This window comes from Mesoplodon mirus (assembly GCF_964341445.2).
Source record: "Mesoplodon mirus genome assembly, chromosome: 18".
Lineage (NCBI taxonomy): Eukaryota > Metazoa > Chordata > Mammalia > Artiodactyla > Ziphiidae > Mesoplodon > Mesoplodon mirus.
This window is the reverse complement of record NC_138994.1, coordinates 8,972,081-8,995,807: the sequence shown is the minus strand read 5'-3', so window position 1 is coordinate 8,995,807 and position 23,727 is coordinate 8,972,081. Positions and strand designations below refer to the sequence as shown.

Genomic DNA, 23,727 nt, shown 5'->3' with positions numbered 1-23,727 from the left:
TTGTCTTTTGGGCAACTAGTCAATTTAGTGTGTTTATGGATTTATGGCATGTGCTTTATCATTGAGGATTTCAATTTAAATGTGAGTGCTGATATTGCCAAATTTCTACTTTTTGTGTATCATTTCAGTCCTCACCATTTCTATGGAAAATTTTTATTTTATCGATAGCAGAAGAAGTATAGAGACTTGGTTCATCTCTGCTACTTCGAGGGATGATCATGGGTGTGTGAATGTGTTTGTGTATATGTAAAATAAAATTAATCTAAACTTGGTGGTGAGTTAAAGATAACTGTCACGTTTCATGCAAGGAAGGGTGCATCAGCCTATATTGTGTTCAGAAGAAGGTAGTGCTTTATAAAGAATGTGAAGATTACTGTGAACTATTATTTTCTCAAATACAGTATCCTAACTGAGTAGTGAACAGGATTATGACCAGGAGAGAGCATGCAGTGCCCAACTTCTCGCTGCTTAACAACTGTTGAACCTAGTATATCTCACAGAATATGTGTGTGATGAGTGATTTTTTTTTTTTTTTAACTAGTGTAGGAGCACTTGATCCCTGCTCAGTTACGTATGAATGATTCTGTAGCTTCCCAAACTATTAGGACATTCTCAATGGTGAAATTTTATTAAAGTCGTTTAGGTGTCTTAAGAAATGAAAGTGTTCAGTAGAGCCTAGTTTGCCATAGCCCTTTGGAGAGTTGTTGCGTCACTGTTTTGGTAAATTTGTGCCTGACTTAAGCATCTTTGAGACATTTTAAAATAAAAACATATGGTTTAGGGAAAAATCTTTTACCCTTAAAGTCTTTAAAGTCTAAAGGTGAGCCTTTAATCTTCTGGAATGTCTGGGTCAACCCTGTGAATTTTTGGTTGTAGCTGTCATTACTCTGGATAAAGTTGAGAGGCTTCTCTTGGGCTGGTGCTTGCCAGCCCCCCTTCCTCCTCCCTCCTTTATGTTTTATTGTAGAAAATGCAAGCTTACATACAAATGGAGAGAACAGTACAGTAAACCCCCGTGTGTGTGTCACCCGGCTACAGCAGACATAAACTCATAGCTATTGTGGTTTTTATCTAGACCCCCTTGCCCTACTACCAGCGCGCGCGCGCACACACACACACACACACACAACTTCAATTATTCTGAGGTCAGTTCTATACCACATATTATTTTGTCTGTAAATATTTCAGAATCTTTCTCTATAAGATAAAAGCTCTTTTGCTGCCTCCCCCCACCACCGCCATCCTGTTCTTTTTAAAAAGTATTCTTGTTGTTGAAAGAGGTGTGAAGGAATGAGGTTGAGACGATACAGGTGGGACAGAGTAGAAATTAGGTCCACCTGATACTTGATTTTTCAGAAGAGAAGAGGATTGGGTAGACCCAGAACCATAAAGGGGACATGAGCTAGAATTTATTTAAATATCAGAAGATGGCACATGTGTCCCATGTCATTCCCCCACCGCCCCGGTCTTGCATGCCACCATACAGACTTTTGGTGCCTCGTTTCTCCCTACCCTTTGAATGTTAAAGTGCGTCATGGTTTGGTTTTCAGGACCACCCCTCAAGCCCCCCATCTGTATTCTTCATTGGTGATCTTTAGTCCTGTCCTTTGAGTATCATCCATACACCAATAATTCCAAATTTATATCCCCAGCCCAGGTATATCTCTTTTCTGAAGTTCAGATTCATATTTAAAATGCAGTTCTTTTTTTTTTTTTTGCGGTACGGTGGCCTCTCATTGTTGTGGCCTCTCCCGTTGCGGAGCACAGGCTCCGGACGCGCAGGCTGAGTGGCCATGGCTCACGGGCCCAGCCGCTCCGCGGCATGTGGGATCTTCCGGGACCGGGGCACGAACCCGTGGCCCCTGCATTGGCAGGCGGACTCGCAACCACTGCGCCACCAGGGAAGCCCTAAAATGCAGTTCTTGATTTCCCTTGCCACTGTGATCAACATCCTTCTCATCACAACCCCACTTCACCTTCCCACTCTGCCACCTATCACACACAGTATGTAATAAACTCTAGGAGTACACCTTTGTCTTAGTTCGGTCCACTATAATGAAGTACCATAGGCTGGATGGCTTAAAAAACAATAGAAATTTATTTCTACAAGATTTTCTGTGGGTTTCTAAAAAGTTCCCAAGTTATGCTTATGCTGCTGGTCTGGGAGCCACAACTTGAGAACTACTGGACTTGATAATCACATAATCCTGCCAGCACTAGGATATTACTGTTGTCTGTCAAACAGTAATGATGGAAATAGCCAGTATTTGAGACTAAGTGCCAGGCATTGTGTAAAAGTGCTTTATATGGGGACTTCCTTGGTGGCGCAGTGGTTAAGAATCCGCCTGCCAAAGCAGGGGACACGGGTTTGAGCCCTGGTCCGGGAAGATCCCACATGCCGCGGAACAACTAAGCCCATGTGCCACAACTACTGAGCCTGTGCTCTACAACGAGAGAAGCCACCACAATGAGAAGCCCGCGCATGGCAATGAAGAGTAGTCCCGTTCAACGCAACTAGAGAAAGCCCACGTGCAGCAACGAAGACCCAGCACAGCCAAAAATTAATAAATTTATTTTTTTTAAAGTGCTTTATATGTACAGTATTGTTTGGTTCTCATGGTGATTGGTAGGTATTACCTCTTTTAAAGGGTTAGGTAGGGCTTCCCTGGTGGCGCAGTGGTTGAGAGTCCGCCTGCCGATGCAGGGGACACGGGTTCGTGCCCCGGTCCAGGAAGATCCCACATGCCGCGGAGCGGCTGGGCCCGTGAGCCATGGCTGCTGAGCCTGCGCGTCCGGAGCCTGTGCTCCGCAACGGGAGAGGCCACAACAGTGAGAGGCCCGCGTATCGCAAAAAAAAAAAAAAAAAAAAGGGTTAGGTAAATTGTTGACATTCACACAGTAAATAGCAAAGTTGAGACTACCCTGGTCTGCTCGCAAAGACACAAACCATTTTTCTCTTGACCAAATGAGTGGCTTCCAACCTTGGCTTCTTACATATTTAGGACTCCCACATATAGTTTTACTTCTTAATTATTTGGCTTACCAATGTGTTTTTTGGTTGCCAAGACTCCAGGCTGGGAACTGCTACTCAGACTTAGTTTGTACTGCCTGACTTTAAGCCCTTATTATGTGTTTATTGCTATATTACTTATCAGCCTTATCTCCTCAAATTTATAAACTTTCTTGAGGCTATGGACCCTGTCTTTTGATTATTGTATAGTGCTCAGCAGAATGCTGTTCACATTGCAATGGTTCGGATGTTGTTGAAGGATTGTCATTGTAATCATTTTGGAGGTATATATTAGGCACTCAGATTTAATGCATGGGGTATATAACCAGTTGATTTTGAATATTCATGTCATGGCATTCAGGTTCCTTACCACTTTGCTGCTTTTACATGATTAAAATAAGACAACACATTAATTTTATTGAGAAAAATACTTAATCAGCTGAACATTAAATATAAATCTGAAATGAAAAGTCCTGTGTTCTGATTTCAGATTTCCAGAAACAGTATATAAGGGAAACTGTTCAGATCCTTTCAGCCTAAAACTATGCATTAAAATGCTTTCCATATTTTATTTGTATCCCTGTCCACCTGTCAGCTTGAATAATCAATTAATTAATTATAGAAGGGTCTAAATCCATGTAAAAACCAGACTGAATTTCCCTTTTCTTTTTTATCCCTATCTCTTTTATCATTGATCCTAGATAAGGATTTTGTCGTTTCTCTCATATTTGAATATCTATAATGAGGTGAAGATCAGCTTGTGCATTAAAACTAGGACAGAGTTGGAGTGTAATTGGAAAACTGTGGCAGCCTTCTTCATGTGTTCGGGAGGATGGGAACGTGTGTCAGTTTACTAAGATTTTGCTTTACTCTTGTGTTCTATAGAATTTCTTAAAAAAATGTTTTTATTTTGCAGCTGAGGACTGGGAATTTCACTGCCCTGTCCTCATGTAATAGTACAATGAATCCACAGACTCTTTGTTCAAAGTTAGCTATTGATGAGGGGAAATGGGAGGGACAAGCTGAGGTGTTACTTTCTTTTTTCTAGGTAAAGTTTCTTCAGCTGAAGATGTATTTAGCTGTGCAGCAAGTAACTGCTGTTCTGTAGAGATTTAAGGCAGCATTACAGGAAGAAGACAGCTTGAATTGACTCTAGTTTTGTTGCAGTGATAATGTTGTAAGTAAAACATGCAAGCCTTAGGAAGGAATGTGGGTGGGGTTAGCCAGGGTTGGTTTGGTTGTTACGTCTGTTTTCTCCTTACCTGAGCTGTTTAAGTATGTATGAAATGAACCTTTTATTATTCCAGGACAACTCCTTTTATCTGTCCTCCAAAATGCTCACTGTGAGCCATCAGTTAATATGAGGGCTCAACTTTGTTGACTCAGAAAATGTTGAGTTTCTTTAGGAGTTTTTGTTTAAATTCCTCTACTTTAATCTTTATTGCTATGGGTTGGTGGTTCGAAACTTTGGCTGCTAAATGGAATCACCTGGAAAGCATTTAAGAAAAAATTCAGGCCCTACCCGCAGTTAATTTTGATTGAATTGATCTGGGGTGTGTCTTCAGCATTCATGTTTTTAAAACCTCCCCAGATAATTCTAATGTATGGCCAGCATTAAGGAATACTGCCCTAAGTTCTGTTTTTACAGACTCCAGTAACTTTCTTGGAGGAAAAATAAGAGTCATCATGCGTATACCCACCTCTCCCCCGCCCCCCTCTCAAATCCTCTGTAGTTTCTACAGAGGGAAATTAAAGTCAAATCTGAATCTTATGTAAAAGCATAGAAATTTAATCCTGTAATTTTGCAAATATATAGAGGAGGCTTTGAAGAGTTTTTAAAATAATGTCTAATCTCCTCTTTGCTCGCTAAACTTACTTTGTCTCTTTTAAAAAAAAAACGTTCAACACACTTTGATTTATGACAGGTTTACCAGATTCCTCGTATATCACAGGACACCAAGGACATCTAGCTCTACTTGGTGAAGCAAGTCTGTCAATTTAAGTTATCTTGTCAGATAGTATAGCCAATCTTGTAGTTCACAAAAAAATATTGTTGCTCCGATATTGTAACTTATTTTCCTAAATGAGCCGTGTGTGTGTGTGTGTGTGTGTGTGTGTGTGTGTGTGTGTGTGTGTATTCGATTTTCAGACAGGTGGTACTTTGAGGTGAGTTTGCAAGTTCAGTGAAATACGGGTCTCAGGTTTCTTTTATTTTATTTTATTTATTTTTTTTCTTTTTTGGTACGCGGGCCTCTCACTGCTGCGGCCTCTCCCGTTGCAGAGCACAGGCTCCGGATGCACATGCTCAGCGGCCATGGCTCACGGGCCAAGCCGCTCCGCGGCATGTGGGATCCTCCCGGACCGGGGCACGAACCCACGTTCCCTGCATCGGCAGGCGGACTCCCAACCACTGCACCACCAGGGAAGCCCGTTTCTTTTATTTTGGTATCTTTTAACTCACCTTTCTTTCCCTAAGGTGCTTAATTTCCATGCCTGACACTCTACCAGTATTTGACAGCCGGAGTAAATGCCTGTACTTTTTTTGTGTGTGTGTGTGGTACGGCGGGCCTCTCACCGTTGTGGCCTCTCCCGTTGCGGAGCACAGGCTCCGGATGCGCAGGCTCAGCGGCCATGGCTCACGGGCCCAGCCGCTCCGCGGTATGTGGGATCCTCCCGGAACGGGGCATGAACCCACGTCCCCTGCATCGGCAGGCAGACTCTCAACCACTGCGCCACCAGGGAAGCCCCGCCTGTACTTTTATTCTTTTGAGAAATGTAATAGGTCGTTCATTAATTCATTCAACTAGACCATACTCACTCCTCCTGTGTCTTGAGGACCGAGTAAGTCATATGTGGCCCCTATTGGCCCCTGTTTTCCCAGCAGCCCCATACATTCTCATGGGGAGACACAGATGTCAAATTTTTCTCTTTTTAGCTAGTGGGAAGCAGCCGCATAGCACAGGGAGATCAGCTCGGTGGTTTGTGACCACCTAGAGGGGTGGGATAGGGAGGGAGGGAGACGCAAGAGTGAAGAGATACGGGAACGTATGTATATGTATAACTAATTCACTTTGTTATAAAGCAGAAACCATTGTAAAGCAATTATACTCCAATAAAGATGTTAAAAAAAAAGAAATCAGATGTTCAAATTTGGAAAAGAAAAGTTTTTTCTCTTTTGTGTCAACATTCTATTCCATTGGCAAATCTTGCTGGCTCCACCTTCAGATTACATTCTGAATATAAATACCTACTCTCTATTTCAGATGCTGTCATCAAACTATTATCTTTTGCCTGGACAACCTCAGCAGCCTCCTAATTTGTCTCCTTTTGTTATTGATCATCTATAGTGTGTTCACAGAACAGCAAGAGCGAGCTTAAAAATGTAAATAGTTAATATCTTGTGCCCCTGCTCAAATTTGTCCAAAGGCTTCATGGCACACTTAGGCTAAAAGTCAAACTCCTTATCATGGGCTACAAGGCCCTACTGGATCTAGGGTCTATCTGCTTTTGTATACCACCTTGGTATCATCTTAAAACACTTCCTTAGGCTCACTGTGCTCCAGCCACACTGGTCTTCTTACTCTTAATTCTGAGTGCATTCCTGCCTGTACATTTTACTGCACACTCTGTCTGGAAAGCTTTTCCACAGATTTCCTGTCAGCTGAGTTTGGTTCTTCATCCTGTTCAGGTCTCTGCCACTTCTAAAAGAGAGATTCTTGACCACCAGCTGTAAAAGGGCAAGTTAACATCACAGATAACATTTTAATGCACACACACACACACACACACACACACGCTTTTGCTTACTAGCTTATTCTCTACCTCTGGAATGTAAATTTCGTCCTGTTAGGTAGGGATTTTGTCCTGTTCACTGCTATAACAAAAGTATCTCGAAACATAATAGCCATTCAAAAACATGCTTGAATCAACTGATTAAAATTATGTTTATGATGAGTATAGCAAAGGGCAAATAGATCTGTGAGAGGGACTGCCAGGGAATCCTCCTTTAGTCTCCGCCAGTGTGGCCAGAGTATAAAAGAGCCAGGAGAGGTTTTGAGAGTGGTTCTCAGGGATGATGGTATGGGCAGAGAAAGATCAAGCAGGACCTTTTGGTTGGTCCCTGTTAAGAATTAGGGAAGGGCTTCTCCACCTCACCCCATCTGCATCTGTTTTGCAGATGACGAGCATAGATTTTACAGCTCACTTTGTATTTTCTTTTTTCTTTTTTCTCTCAATTTGATTCATACGTGAAATTTAGTATCCCCATTAATGGGAAAGGAAGATTCTGAAGAGAATACAGGATTGAATTCCTTTTTAGAAAGTCTGGTTACCCCGAGCTGTGATTGGCCTTCTTATCATTAGTATAACTGTGAGGAGTGAAAATAACCTTTTGAACTCTCCTATGGAGAAAGTGGTGGTGTTCTGTAAAAGACATTTCATTCAATATGGTTGTTACTGGCTCGCATAATCCCACCATGTCACCTGGCCTCTGATTAGACCCAGTCTGTGAGTCTGAGAGCCAATTATAAGTTACCTCTCAAATTTCCTGTGGCTTTTCTCTCTCCTCCTTTATTAGCTTGATAATCCAGTTGAATGTATTATTACTTAGAAGTTGGGTAATGACCATGACCAGTTTTTGAAGGCTAGATTCCACATTGGTGGGCAATTTTTTTTGTGACTACTATAGCCAGAAACATTTTCACATTACTTTTTTCCATTTATTAAAGGAAATAAATATCCAGGCTATTTATGTATTTCTTTTTAGGGTGTTCAAATGTCTTGGAGGAAAGGACTGTGGAAAACTGAGTCCTAAAACTCATTTAATTTGAAGTTGGGCAAAAAAATTACAGTTCTTATTAGGTAAATATTTTCACATTTTAAGCCCCTTTACCTTTAATTTATTTTGCTAAAATATTCTGATAGGACTCCTTTATATTGTCCAGAACCCAGTGTGCTTTATATGTCTCTCATAAGGATTTCAGTTTTGACTCAGAAAAGCCTGTGGTCTATTGGAAAGAAAGTATTTTTTGGAAACAGCTTTATTGAGATACATTTTAGAATACAGACTTTTGAGTCAGACGTGAGTTTGAATTTCTACTGGCACTGATTAGCTGTGTGACTTTGTCAAAATTGCTCAGTCTAATAGCCTTGGAATACAATATTGACTTTAGGTTGTAATTAAAATTAGAAAATGATACATGTCAAGGACCTGGCCCTTCAGGTTTCAATAAATGGTAGCACTTTCTAATATTACTAATACTAGCACGTAGGATACTTAACCTCTTTCTGTCCTTTGGGATTTTAAAGCCTGGGAACTGAACTGAAATGGACAGTAGTGATAGTAAAATCTGATGCTACTGAACACAGTCACACAAATTGATCTGCAAGGCTGAAATTGTTAGTTCAACTACACTGTTCTTTAACTTTTCCTACGTTAAGTCTTGGTTTTATTGTATTAATGAGCAGGAGGATTACCTTATTCTGCCCATTTTATAAGAGGTTTCCATTGAATGTAGCTGTCTTGCAGAGAATAAAGAGTAACCAAATGTGTTACTCTATGTACAGTGTTGTATGGCTCTGCCCTCCCCACTTTCACCCCCACCCTCCAGGCCCTTGGGTGGTACCCTGTGTAGGCAAATGTATTTGGGATCTAGATCTCTAGATTTAGGAGAAGTACTTTATTCACATTAAAGCTTGATACTTAATGAGTTGTTTATCAGGATGGATTTACTTACTGTTTCTAACCATCCTTGTGTTGATAGGGGATCCTCCCTCACCCATTTCTCAGCCAGTTAATATTACAGCAGTTTTGTTATGAATATGATTAGAAATGTTCCATTTCACAATGTGAATACTTGTTTACCTTTAAGCACTTATGGCTAAATGCATCTTTGTCTTTATGATAGCAGTGTAGCTTCAGTAGTGAGAAGGAACCTAGTAGGAGGTAAACTCAGGGTAAAGGGGGACTGGAGTAGGTGGAGATAGGGTGTTTGGAAGCTAGTTGATTATTGTAAGGATTTTAGCTTTTACTCTGAGTATCACCTTTGAGTAGAGGGGTGACATGATCTGACCTAGTTTGAAAGAAAAGCTGACTGCTCTGGACAGCAGCAGGGGCATCTGTGCTGGGGGGCTGTTGTGATCTCTGGTGCCAGAGGATGGTGGCTTGGGTCAGGGTGCTGGTAAAGTTGGTGAGGAGGAATGTTTTATTCTGGATATATTTTGAAAGCAGAGCAGGTAGGATTTGCTCATGGGTTAGGTGTGTGGGTTGTGAAAGTGAGTTTTTTGGTCTCAGCCAGTTGAAGGAAGGTATTGCTCTTTATTGAGATGGGGAAGAGTAGGAAAAGTAGATGAGGGCAGGGGGAGATGAGGAGCTCAGTTTACATTACTATGATAAAGACAATGAGAGCTAGAACAACACTCCCTTTGATTTTGGCGTTACATATTAAAAATAGTGGATACATGTCATTATACATTGGTCAGAACTGCAAAGAGTAAACCCTATTGTGTAAACTGTGGACTTTAATTAATAATAATCTATCAATTGGTTCATCGGTTGTAACAAATGTACTACACTAACACAATCATAGAGGAAACTGTTGAGGGGGGAGATATATGGGATCTCTACTTTTCGCTCAGTTTTTCTGTAAACCTAAAACTATTCTAAGAAATAATGTCTGTTAATTTTTAAAAAGCAATCAACACAGATAGATGCTATCATGTTTTCTCTGATCTTCGTCTTTCATTCATTGCTGAGGCCAGTCTTCTTTCTTCTTTTGCAGTAGCATGTCAAATTGCCTTTCCCTCCTAATTCAGATCTGTTTCTAACATAATTTCATACCAATTAGATGCCCAGAGTAGACCTGTTTTCCATTCTATTTAGTTCCTCAGTTACTTCTGAGTTCTTTCCTTAAGCAAAGTAAATATTATTGCCATAATATTTGTCTTGGACATCACCAATATATTGCAGTGGTTTTTTAATAGTAAATGATGAATACAAAAAATAGAACCATACGTGGCCATAGGCTTAAAAATATGATTTCACTGATCTTTTTTGTTCTCTTATTCAGTTGGTTATCTGCTCTTTCCCTTTTGCTGTGCAGGGTCATTTACACATTCCTAGGAGTTCTCTCCTGGGCTTTAGAGACCAGCCTCCATGATCCCTTCAGGGGATAGCTTGCAGGTTCTTGACTTTTCACCTTTATGCCTTTCTATGTGGAGACTGAATTTAGGGTGAATTGGGTATCATTTTGTTTTGCATGCTGCATTTTAAGGGCAGGGACTAACGTGTTTTTATTTTGTGTGTCACACAAAGTCACATACTTTTATTAATGTTGTTATAATGGAGTGTCTGTGCTTCCTTTTTAAAAGTTTATTTATTTATTTATTTTTGGCTGTGTTGTGTCTTCATTTCTGTGCGAGAGCTTTGTCTAGTTGCAGCGAGCGGGGGCCACTCTTCATCACGGTGCGTGGGCCTCTCACTGTCGCGGCCTCTCTTGTTTCAGAGCACAGGCTCCAGACACTCAGGCTCAGTAGTTGTGGCTCACGGGCTTAGTTGCTCCGCGGCATGTGGGATCTTCCCAGACCAGGGCTTGAACCCGTGTCCCCTGCATTGGCAGGAAGATTCTCAACCACTGTGCCACCAGGGAAGCCCTGTGCTTCCTTTTATAATTGAGAAATAGCACTAGTCCAAGAATTTCAAGGTTTTTTATATAAAATGTGTTGCTTTTCAGTAAGTGATTTTCAGCTTTAGGGTAAATAAATCATAGTGTGTTGGGGGTAGAAGCAGTGGTAATATTGATAATATTTAGCTTATCTGTAGTTGAAAGTTGATTTTTGTGATGAGAGACTTATAGTGAGAATTTATTATGAATGCATGTGTTGTGGCAGCAGGAAAAATGTTAAGAAATAAAACAGATCATTTGGGTTTTTCTTTTTTCTAATAAAGTTTAAAATTTTTTATTTACAAAATATTTTATTATAAAAAATAATTTTTATTAAAAAACACAGGAAGCAAAACAGTAAATTACTGGTAATCCCATTGCCCAGTTAACACTAACACATTAGATGATATAGGATAAGGAATAATGATAAGTAAAGATGAATAAGGATATATAATGATAAATAAAGATGGGATAAGGTATAATATTCTTATACATATAGTGCCTTACACCTGTACTCTTGCGCTAGGGCATTAAACACATGATGTCATTAAATTACTGTAACAATTCTTTGAAGTTAGGTAGTTTCTTACAGAAACTGAGTCTCAGAGTAGGGGGAGGGGTGGGAGGGACAGTGGACTTGCCCAGGCTCACATGTAACTACTGGAGCAAAGATATGAATCGATTAGTTTAGTTTCACCTTTGCTCTTCCTAAAGTGCTCTCTCTCTCACATTTTATCTGTTTAAGATATACATCTGTTAGATTACCCTTAAAGATAGCTGCTGGCATCTGACTAGTTAGATATGACTCTTCAAAATCATGGTGGTAGACTGTTGTGTGGAACTGCATGGCTTATGTAAATATACTTCAGAAAACTGTGCTGCTTTCATTCGGGCTAAAAGACAATTCCTCTGTAACAGACAGCTTACAGTACTTCAATTTCAAGCAGGAGGTTTGTACAGGGTCTCTAAAACTTTGTTTCAAGAGCTGAAGCCCACCCCTGAGAGTGAAACTTGCCTTGGTGTTCAGATTGTGTTATATTGGGATGCCTCAACAGTTTAAAAATTCTTTTTTTTCTCTCCAGCTTTATTGAAATATAATTGACATATAACATTGTGTAAGTTTACATTATACTTTAAGATTCTTTTTAAACTTTTAGTGTCTCCATGAATGAGGGGTTTGATGTTTGAATGTCCTGGTTTCAAAGCTTGTAGGCTTACACTTTTTTATTTTTTTTATTTTTTTTGTGGTACGCGGGCCTCTCACTGTTGTGGCCTCTCCCGTTGCGGAGCACAGGCTCCGGACGCGCAGGCTCAGCGGCCATGGCTTACGGGCCCAGCCGCTCCGCGGTATGCAGGATCCTCGCGGACCGGGGTACGAACCCGTGTCCCCTGCATCGGCAGGCGGACTCTCAACCACTGCGGCACCAGGGAAGCCCGCCTTATTACACTTTTTTTAGGGTGGGAGATATACTTTCTTAAAGGGAATTGTTGTTGATTCTTGTTGAGGTTTTCCCCTTTCATCCCTCCTCCTTTTCCCTCGTAAATAAGGAAAGTTCTTCATATGTGTTGGCCTTTTCTTTTTCTTTTTTTTTTTTTTTTTGCGGTATGCGGGCCTCTCACTGTTGTGGCCTCTCCCCTTGCGGAGCACAGGCCCCGGACGCGCAGGCTCAGCGGCCATGGCTCACGGGCCCAGCCGCTCCGCAGCATGTGGGATCTTCCCGGACCGGGGCACGAACCCATGTCCCCTGCATCGGCAGGCAGACTCTCAACCACTGCACCACCAGGGAAGCCCTGTGTTGGCCTTTTTTAAGTAGAGTTCTTATCTGTATATGGAAACAGAAAAATGGGTTCAGGAGGTAGGTAAAGACCTTAAATTGAATTCCCTGTTAACTAAGCTTTCCTTTAACAACAAAGGCAGTGAGGATAGAGGCACTATAGTGCAGTGATTAAAATTAAGGGCTCTGGAGCCAGATTGTACGTCTTGCTTTTTCTTTTCTGGGCAAATGACCTAATCCCTCAGTGCCTCAGATTCTCCATCTGCAGTATGGGGATAGTAGGTGCTGTCTCTCAGGGTTGTTATAATGATTAAATGATGAAATTCATGTAAAGTTGGTAGCAGTGCCCAGAACAAAGGAAGCATTCAACAAATGTTACCTACTATGTATAGTTTCTAGCTGAAGAAAGAATTCAAATTCAATAGAAAATATTAGAGCTGCTGATAACACATTTGTTGGTCATGAAATATTGGAGCTATAAGGTATCTTTTACAGCAGTCTTTATTTGCAACCCATATTATGTTATGAAGTGTAGAAGAGGTATTTAAAACTTTGAGAATAAATAAAACCCATGAGGAAGAATGTAGAATTTAAAAAATAGGACCAAGAATTTAATCTAGGGTTATTCTTAAATTTAGTGTAGGGCAATGGTTTTCTAACTCTGATAATTAGGGGTAGTCAGTGCTGTGACATCTGCGGTGACTATTGGTTTTTGCTCCATCAGCTTTTCTTAGCACCCTCTCCCCCATCCCCTTAAATGGAATCCTCAGGATTATTCAGGTATCCTGCAATTGTGTAATTCATGGGACCCCTCTCTGGCTTCATTGAGGAAGTTTCATCAGTCTAAGTTTCTCAGAGTGTGGTCTTTGGACCAGCAGCATTACCTAGCATCACCTTGGAACTTGTTAGAAATGTAAATTCTGGGACCCCACCTCAGACCTACTGAATCTGAAACTCTGGAGGTGGGGCCCTACAATATGGGTTTAGACAGTCCTGTGGGCTTAACGTTTGACTTCTAGTGTAGGGTTTCCAACTCAGGTAACTTCAGGAGTTCAGGCATATAATATAAATGAATGACACCTACCAGGTGGGGATAATTTTGAACTGTGGATCAGGTGCCACAGCTGAAGGGATCAGCTGCTGTTTAGCTAATAGTCATTAAGAGACTTGCAGACCCAGCATTGGCAGATCTTGTCCTTGTATATAATAGATTTTAAAGTGCTGGCAAAGAATTGAAAAAATATTGATATCCTTGGAGGCCAAAGAAAATTCAACTATAAGCAAATAAAACCAACTTTAGGAATGTGACCTTCATTTGCGATCTCTTATATAGGAGTTTTGTTGTGAGTAAAACTTGCTTCATATCACAGGTTATTATCTTAGGTTAAATTTCTGATGTGGAAAATTTTTTTGGTCATGGGATAAGGACAGTTTTAAGGTTTTTGATAAATGTTATATTGTTCTCCAGAATGAAACTGCTGTTTCATCAGCAGTTTCCCTGAAACCTAACAGGCATTAGATACAGTTCTTTTTATGACTTTTAAAACTTGCTCGGCAGAAAAGGCATCCTTTAAAATTTGTATTGCTTTGATTTACTAATGTAGTTTAACCCTTGCTTTGTATTTACTGGCCATGTGTATTTTTATATAAATCTTTCGTAGTCATTTGCTTATATGTCCTTTTGAATTGATTCATAAGTATAAATTGTTTTCCGTAGCTTTGTTTGCCTTTTAATTGGTATGTTTTTTGAATTACAGAAGTTTTAAATTTGTGTAGTCAAATCCATCAGTCTTGTCAAATTCTCTCAAAAAATCCCTCTGGGGTTTTCATTGGAATTAGATCAAATCCATAAACTAATAACCCTCAGTAAAGATTTGTGCCTGCCTTTCCAGCCGTACACATGCTACCGTGAACCACTGTGGATAGGATACTCCCTTCCTCATCTCCACCATCACCAGTATTCATTCATTTAACATACGTTTATTGAATGCTTACTGCACATATGAGACTACAGTAAGCCCCCTATATACAAAGGAGTTCTGTTCTGAGAGCGCATTCGTAAGTCCAATTTGTTCATAAGTCCAACAAAGTTAGCATAGGTACCCAACTAACACAATCGGCTATGTTGTACTGTACTGTAATAGGTTTATAATACTTTTCACACAAACATATAAAAAAACACAAACATTTTAAATCTTACAGTACAGTACCGTGAAAAGTACAGTAGTACAGTATAACAGCTGGCATCCAGGGGCTGGCATCGAGTGAACAGGCAAGAAGAGTTACTGACTGGAGGAGGGAGAGGAGGTGGGAGGTGGTAGAGCTGAAGGATCGTCAGCAATAGGAGAAGGAGGGCAAGCGGCCATTTCACTCACGCCTGACATCGATGGCACAGGTTCTGGTTCCTTGCTGGATTCAATTCTATCTACCTTCTTGAAGAAAAGATCCAGTGATATCTGGGTAGTAGCTCTTCTTTTCTCATCATAGATGACACGTGACAGTGTATGCCAGACACATGAACTAGCTAACGTGATTGGACATGTGAATGCAACTTGAAGATTCGTATGTTGGGGACTTACTGTATTGGGTTTGTGGGGCTACATTAGTAAATAAAACAAGAATTTCTTGTGATACATGAGTGAATAAAAAGAATTCCTGCCCTCTTGTAACTGACACTGCTGGAGGAACTGAGGCAATAAATGAATAAATATATATATCAAGTGGTAAGTGCCGTGGAAACAAAGGAGAGACGGGAGGGTGGTGGCATCAGCTTCACCATTTTGTGTTGGTCAGAGTAGGCTTCTTTGATAAAGCAACCCCAGGGAAATACAGAAACATTGCCCAAGGATATCTGGGAGAAGAACGTGTTCCAAGACAAGTTCATTTAAGTCAGAGCATGGAGGATGAGAAATAGCGAGGAGCCTTGTAGGAACTTTGGCTTTTACTCTGGGTTAGATGGGAACTTTCTGAGCAGAGGACTATAAGGTAAGTCCGAGGCAGGAGGACCACTCAGGAGGCTGATGCCATTTCCAGCTGAGAGATGATGGTTGCCTGGTTGAAGTGGTCTGAGATTAGATGTATTTTGAAGGTAGAGCCAGAAGAGTCTCTCGTGGATTAAATGTGGTTGTGAGAGAAAGAGAGGAGTTGAGGATAACAAGCTTGCCAGCTTGAGATATTGGAAGAGTATTTTGTTGTGTTTTGTTTGTTTTTTACGGAGGAGGAGAGGGCTATCAAAAACAGACTTTTGTAAGGATGTGAGAATTTTAGTTTTGGGACACTTATTTTGTATTTGGCCAATTTTGTAGCCTTTACAGTGAACTCTACTTCTGATAGTTTTCCTGTTTTTTTCTGTGAGGGATTTTTAAAAATTAATTTTTATTAGAGTATAGTTGATTTATAAGGTGTTTCTGCTGTACAGCATAGCGAATCAGTTATACATATATCTGCTCTTTTTTAGATCCTCTTCCCGTATAGGTCATTACAGAATGTTGAATCTCTGTGAGATTTTAAGGTAGACAGTTATATTGCCTGGGAGGAAAGGTTCTTGATATATGCAGGTAAACAGCTTGATGGAATGATTTCTCTCAGTGTCCACCTTGTTGCCTCTACATTCCTACTTTGAGCTTTATGAGTGTTACTGAGTGCAGCCTCTGGCCAACTTCCTGATACTTGATGGTGTTCAGATGTGCTGGCTGAGGAGGAATCTTCTGTATGATTATGTCACACTGCCTTTTTGAGTAATGTTGCTTCTTGGATAACTTGATGCAGTATTTAGTCCTTTTCCTTGTTCAACAGTCAGTGAATATCATTTTCCATCATTTTATGGAAATGATGCTTCAGCTTCTTCTCATTGCCAACTAAATATCCTTGGATATCAAATACAATTTTCTGTCTACTTTCATCTAGCTTTCATTTCATTATTTGAAATTTGTAACACAGGAAAGAAATGAGCTCCTTTTTTTTTTAAAGTTTGTGGAAGGGATTGGCTCTAGGTGCCTTCACTGCCTTTGGTTATTAGAAATTCTATATATGATATAGTGATTAGAAATAGAAACCTATCTTTTCCTCATATGTTCCTTTTTTTTTTTTTTTGCTTTAATGCTGCTTCTAAATTTTGGTTATTGGAAATTTCTCTGGCTATTCAGAGATTAACCTGTATTCTTAGTTTCTAGCTGTGTGAAACTTTAAGATTCTAATTTTAATGAGTATTTAAAGGGAAGTTGGTGGAGTGCAAATTGGATTTCAATAACTGTCTTATATCTGAAACTGGAAAAAGGATTTTTCATAACCCAGGGGTAACGTGGGTACTCTTGTCCCCCTCCCCCCTCATCCTGTCATACAGCATGTCACTGCTTTTGAGCTAGGTGGTTAATACTTGTATACACATTTTTTTTATGTGACTCTTTTTTTTTTTTTTTTTAAGACTTTATTTTTCCTTTATTTATTTATTTATTTTTGCGGTACGCGGGCCTCTCACTGTTGTGGCCTCTCCCGTTGCGGAGCACAGGCTCCGGACGCGCAGGCTCAGCGGCCATGGCTCACGGGCCCAGCCGCTCCGCGGCATGTGGGATCTTCCTGGACCGGGGCACGAACCCGTGCCCCCTGCATCGGCAGGCGGACTTGCAACCACTGTGCCACCAGGGAAGCCCCTATGTGACTCTTTGTAATGTTAAGATTTTCTGTTCCTATCCCATAGAGACCCTCACTCTTAACCCTGGATACTGTGAGTCTAGCAGGTCTGTGCTCTGGATGTCTGACGGTGGTCTCAGTTTTACTTAGTCTGCTTTATTGGTTTTTTATAAGTCATCTAAAGATCCTAGAGATTTCAGAATGTACGTGTTGCAGACATTTTGCACATTTGGACGTAGCACATAAGTATCGGATCATTTTTGGTTGAACATTGTACTGTGTAACTTGCTGCAGACAGTCATTTTACTTTTATCTTGTTAATGGAATCTTTATTTGCATAAAAGGAAAGAATTGGAGATAGGACTGAAATCAGAATCAACGATGGAATTGCCACCATTCAGGCCTTTGCAATACTGTTGTTACTTTAATGAGATTTAAAAACGTTTCTAGATCAGGGAAAAGTATAATCCACCAGCACTGTTCTGCTGGACTTGAAGATTTCCCATCCTGGACTGGAACTAGGTGACGTAAAGGCAGCCCTAGGTCAAGTGTTTGACATGGTTCAGTGCCTAGCTTTAGTGTTACTTTTAGGTAAATCAGCTTTTGCTGCAGTATATCTTCGAGAAAAGGGAAGTACAGTATCTACCCCTGCTGTCTGTGGCAGCGTTGAAGATAGGATTTATCAAATACAGTCTCTTTTATTGAACTCATTGACATTATGTTGGCAGTAAGGGGTGTAGCAAATCTTTGTCTTTTCTCTGTGTTAGTAGAAATTACATTCCTTGTTGTTTTTCTTTTAGTAAGGTTAGTGGTAACCACCTCTAAGTTAAGTGATTCTTAAGGTGTAGTAGAAAAGGTTTTATCATTGACAGCTTTGAAGATTCAATGGATAATATCTAATTTGTAATAAAAATGGAAGGAGCTTGGTCCTCACATTTAAGAGAAGTTAAATCTCCCTTACATCAAAGTCCCCATGTGGATCTGTTTGTCCTCTTCTAATGGAACATTACCAGTCAAGAGGATTTTAGAGAATTAAAAACAAAACTTAATCCCATTTTTGTTTTCTACGTTGGCCAACATGTAACCTGAACTCTAAATTTTCTAGTACTTTCCACTATTTAGCTTTAAAGTGTTTATAAATATGAGAGGTTTTTTTAGAGGAAATGATTTTTTTTGTTCAAGTAAATAATTATTCTTAGATCCCATAGAATATCTTAAGTTCTAGATATGTGGTAATATTCTACTAACCCTGTAAAAAAAAAAGAACTATTAAAGCTCTATAAGTTCACATAGCTAAAAAAGAGTCTATTTATACAACATACACTATTCTATACAAATAAATACTGGTACATAGCTGGCAACATTACAGTTTACTATTCATATGATGTTACAAAAGCAGATATTAGTACTGTATCTTTCTGCGTTTAGGTAACCAAAAAGCAATTCATTGTGTAAAAGTTTAATGGATTTTTATACAGCACACGCAGACAAAGAAAATTTACCAGTAAAACATTTAATAAAAGCAAGGAACAAAATACGAGTTAAAATGAATTCCCATTCAGGTAGTAAGTAGCCCAGTACATGTAGACATACATTCTGGTGCAAACTGGCATAAAGTACATGGCAGAACAACACCTTAGAAAGCATCCTAGTGTCCTGCACAGACAGCACAGAGCAATTATTTTCCTAATTATTAGCACAGAGTAAGCAATAGGAAAGAGTTGAAAGAACTCTGTGGATTGTTGGAATCCACCTCTTTTTCTTCATTATGGATAATGACTGCAGTAGAAACCAGTTCATCATTATATTTGCATAAGTATCACTCTGCAGCCTTAGTCACATGTTCTATTTAAACCATGACCCTACTTTTAAATCAGTGTCTCTTGTTTTGAGCTGTAAATCATCAGAGTAATAAATTTACATTTTGAATATTAGGGGCAAAATCTACCTCTACCTCTGGTAAACTGAGTTTCTGTGGCATGTTGTTTTTGTTGAAACAAAAACATAAACTCTTACACTTGAAGCTGTTACTCTTGCACTGTGTTTTGTGTTCTGCTCTGCCACTGGGGTGTAGTAACATCTTCACAGCTCACCTCAGGCTTGCTAACTGTACACCTCCCACCTTTGTTAACGGTTCAACTTTCTGTCCATGTTGCTGGTATTTTGAACACAAGATACTTTTTGGACACTTGGGGCGGGGTTTTCCATTTTTCATTAACTACCACATTGTGACAACTTCCTGCTGAAAATTACATCTGGTTAGAAACTGTCATATGACAAATGTATTTGTAGAATGAAACCTGTTCATAATTGGGGGTTGCAGTCCTCCCTTAATGCTGCCTATCTTTAATTAGTTTATTTGTCTTTAATTAGTTTATTAGCCAATCTCCAAAAAAATATTACCATGACGTTCGGTTTTGTATTGTATTTAGAATAATACTTGTATATCAGCCTGTTAGTTTTGACCTTAAGAAAATTGAAAAGGGCTGTTCATTAATGTCAAAAGAAAAAATGTATTTATTCACCAAAGTTCTTGTGAACTGAAATGTTTTAAGGAATTTTCTTTTCCTTTTGTATTTTCAAGTTTTCACACAGTTAAAGTGTTGTGGTTTCTTATTTTTTCCTTGACCTCAGACAAGAAAGAAAAAGAGAAAAAATTCTTTCGGTTAAGATGTGTCGAAATGCAGAAATAACAAATAAGTTTCATCTTTCCTGCCAATTCAGAGTGCTTGATGTCCTGGAACACTTTCATGAGAAGGCTTATGAGCTAAGTTCAGGATCATTGGGAGAGACTGCCAGGATTCTTTGTCCACCAAGGGTGACTAAGGAGGAAGTGCTGTAAATTGGCCAAGAAATCATCTTTCCCTTGCTTTGGTTTTCAGCATTAGAGTATTATTTTGGCTAGCCACTGTCAGTTGTTAAAACAGATTTGTCTGGGAATAAACTGTCATTAAATGGATGTTGTGTTAATTTTATTAATCACTTTTTGGCTTCGAATTGCTGCCTTTTCTGATATTTGACTCCCCTTCTACTTTGTTTCCTTGAAGACTTAGGATTTGTAAAGAAGCAGAGAAGCTGTGTGATTCCTTACACATAAGAGTGACAGGAAGAAATAAGGTTTGAGGAGATTTTATTGAGGAGAAGTAATATGTGATTTATGTTAGGAGTGGGTAGTTAAGGAGTTATTGGAGTAGCCCATTGGTGGTAGATGGGGACTTGGTGCTGTGGTAGCTTCAGAAATGAAATGAACCTGTAAAACCAAGAGATTTTACAAGATAGGAAGGTTGTGAACCTTGAAGAGTGATGAAAGTTGGAAATGGGATATGAGGGTTAACTAGCTTTACCTCTTTTAGAAAAGGGGGGACATTTTTATAGTTCAAGAATGATCCAGAGGTTATTCCTGACCTCTTGAGGTTCTTTCCTGAATTTGGGCTGGTACTAGACCTGCAGCCAATATTGAACCAGATAATTGTACTTAAAAAAGAAAGTATCTTTATATCTTGTGCTTTTTCCATCAAGGTTAGGGAACTATATGCCTTGTTTCTAAAGAGAAATAATTGGATAATACTTTATCACAATGATTGGCTTCAATGGCTTATATTTGGACTGTATTGAAGTTAGTAAAATACTGTTGCTATCCTTGATCTTAGTTATTATGGTATGATTAAGTATTAATTCATTTCTAATTCTATGGTTAGATTTGTTCTCTTTTATTATAATGTATTTCACCCTATCAGTGGACTATGTTAAACTTCACATACAGTCACTTAAAATGTTTGTTACTGAATATGTAGAACCTGATTGGAGATGGGGCTAAGGGCAGTATGACTACTTCTTCTCTCTTGGAATAGAATTTTGTGGAAGATCATAAAATATTTTGGCTACAGACTATACCAGATGCCAGTTACCCCCTCTAATATTAAAGTTGCCATTTTCTATCAGACTTTTAGTTTTAAAAGAGCAGTTGAACATTACATTACAGTTAGAGCTAAAATCTAACTTTTCTTTAATTAATTAATTTATTTATTATTTTGGCTATGTTGGGTTTTCGTTGCTGCGTGCGGGCTTTCTCTAGCTGCAGCAAGCGGGGGCTACTCATTGTTGCGGTGTGTGGGCTTCTCATTGCCGTGGCTTCTCTTTTTTGCGGACTGTGGGCTCTAGAGCACGCGGGCTTCAGTAGATGCAGTGCGTGGGCTCAGTAGTTGTGGCTCGTGGGCTCTAGAGCACAGGCTCGGTAGTTGTGGCGCACGGGCTTAGTTGCTCAGCAGCATGTGGGATCTTCCCGGACCAGGGCTTGAACCCGTGTCCTCTGCATTGGCGGGTGGATTCTTAACCACTGCGCCACCGGGGAAGCCCCTAAAATCTAACTTCTTTATTTCCCTTCCCAGAGTTAAGGAGGACTCTGATCCTGAATTTGTTGTTTATCAGTTTTATGCGTTTACTATTTACGTATTGGTAGTAGTTCTTTTTTAATATATATATATATATATATATATATATATATATATAAATTTATTTATTTTTTGTATATTTATTTTTGGCTGCGTTGGGTCTTTGTTGCTGTGCATGGGCTTTCTCTAGCTGTGGCGAGTGGGGGCTACTCTTCATTGCGGTGCCCAGGCTTCTTATCGTGGTGGCTTCTCTTGTTGCGGAGCACGGGCTGTAGGCGTGCGGGCTTCAGTAGTTGTGGCTCACAGGCTCAGTAGTTGTGGCTCAAGGGCTCTAGAGCACAGGCTCAGTAGTTGTGGTGCACGGGCTTAGTTCCTCCGCTGCATGTGGGATCTTCCTGGACCAGGGCTCGAACCCGTGTCCCCTGCATTGGCAGGCGGATTCTTAACCACTGCGCCACCAGGGAAGTCCCCATAATTCTTATTATTGTTTTTTGGGTTTTTTTTAAAGTTTTTATATAGTTTTTCCATTCCACATTGTTGAGATTTAGTCGTGTTGAGACATACAGTAATAATTAAATTGATAAACAATACTCCATTAAATTCCTTTACTACTTGTGTATATCTATAGTAGTACTTACTTTGTTTAGCTTATTATTAGTTTTTATGTTTTTCCATTCAACATTGTCTTCTGAGATATTGTCATGTTGATACAGATAGTTCTGGTTAATTTGTTTCTACTGCTATAGAAAAATCCAGTAAATTATAGTGTATCTATTTCCCTACTTTAGCAAATTAAATTGTAACTAATTTTTAGTTATTACCAACTAGTGCAGTGAACCTGTTTCTTCATGCAGATGTGCAAGTTATATTCTCAGAAATAGAATTTCATGGGGCCTCCCTGGTGGCGCAGTGGTTGAGAGTCCGCCTGCCGATGCAGGGGATACGGGTTCGTGCCCCGGTCTGGGAGGATCCCATATGCCGCGGAGCGGCTGGGCCCGTGAGCCATGGCCGCTGGGCCTGCGCATCCGGAGCCTGTGCTCCGCAACGGGGGAGGCCACAGCAGTGAGAGGCCCGCATACCGCAAAAAGAAAAAAAAAAAAAAAAAAAAAAAGAAATAGAATTTCATGATGGCTAAGTGTATACATTTTCCACCTAGCCAAGTATTTCCAGATTACTCTTTTTTTTTTTTTCCATTATGCAGGCCTCTCACTGCTCTGGCCTCTCCCGTTGCGGAGCACAGGCTCCGGACGCGCAGGCTCAGCGGCCATGGCTCACGGGCCCAGCCGCTCCACGGCATGTGGGATCTTCCCAGACCGGCGCACGAACCCGTGTCCCCTGCATCCGCAGGCGGACTCTTAACCACTGTGCCACCAGGGAAGCCCCAGATTACTCTTGAAAAGTGATGGTGCCAGTTTTTATTATTGTTGGAAATGTATGAATTACTGTTTTCCACATCTCACTAACACTTGGTTTTTCCAGTCTGGGTTTGAAATGACTTCTTAGTATTTGACCTACTAATATTTTAACCAAAAATCTAACAAGACCTGGCATATTTTTATGTATTCATTGGCCATTTGGATCTCTCGTATGTGAATTTTTAATTTATTCATCTTTTGTTAGACTATTTTCTTCTTAAACCTCTTCAGTGGAGTTCTGTTATATATTCTGATGTGTTAGTTTTAGTTTTATGTGTTACAGATATCTTTACCAACTAGTAGCTTGCCTTTAACTTTATTATATCTTTTGCAGTATGTTGAAAATTAGCTAAAAGTTTTGTGTGTCTTATTTAAGAAATCCTCCCTGCCCTGAAGTTCCAAAGATAATCTTATTTAAGTTTGACTCTTCAGATTTAGGAATTCCAAAAATAGTGAATTATATCGTAAAGAAAGGAAGTAATTTTACTTTTTTCATGTAAAGAACTGGCATCTCAGTGCCATTTATTGAATAATTCAGTCTTTCCTCGCCGCTCTGAATGCCCATCTCTTTTAGATATCCAGTTCTAAGTTTGGGAGTTGTGTATTCTGTCCCACTGGTCTTTTTGTCTTTCTAGACTGCCTTAATCACCATAGCTTTACCCTAAGTCTGTAGTGTGAGTTTTCACCATACTTTCTTTAGAATTTCTCTAGTGTTGTTCCTCCCCTCCACCATTGTGGATTTTTGGATGTTTGTAAGTTTCCAGTAACAACCCTGTGGTGGAGGAATTCCCTGGCAGCCCAGTGGTTAGGACTGCGCGCTCTCACTGCGGAGGGCCCGGGTTCAGT

General features: G+C 39.9%; 1 protein-coding gene across 3 annotated transcripts in view; it reads left to right on the top strand.

Moving 5' to 3' along the window:
* The window catches only part of KANSL1 (KAT8 regulatory NSL complex subunit 1), a 174,610-nt gene that overhangs the window by 87,836 nt on the left and 63,047 nt on the right, over positions 1–23,727 (top strand). The window lies entirely within an intron of this gene.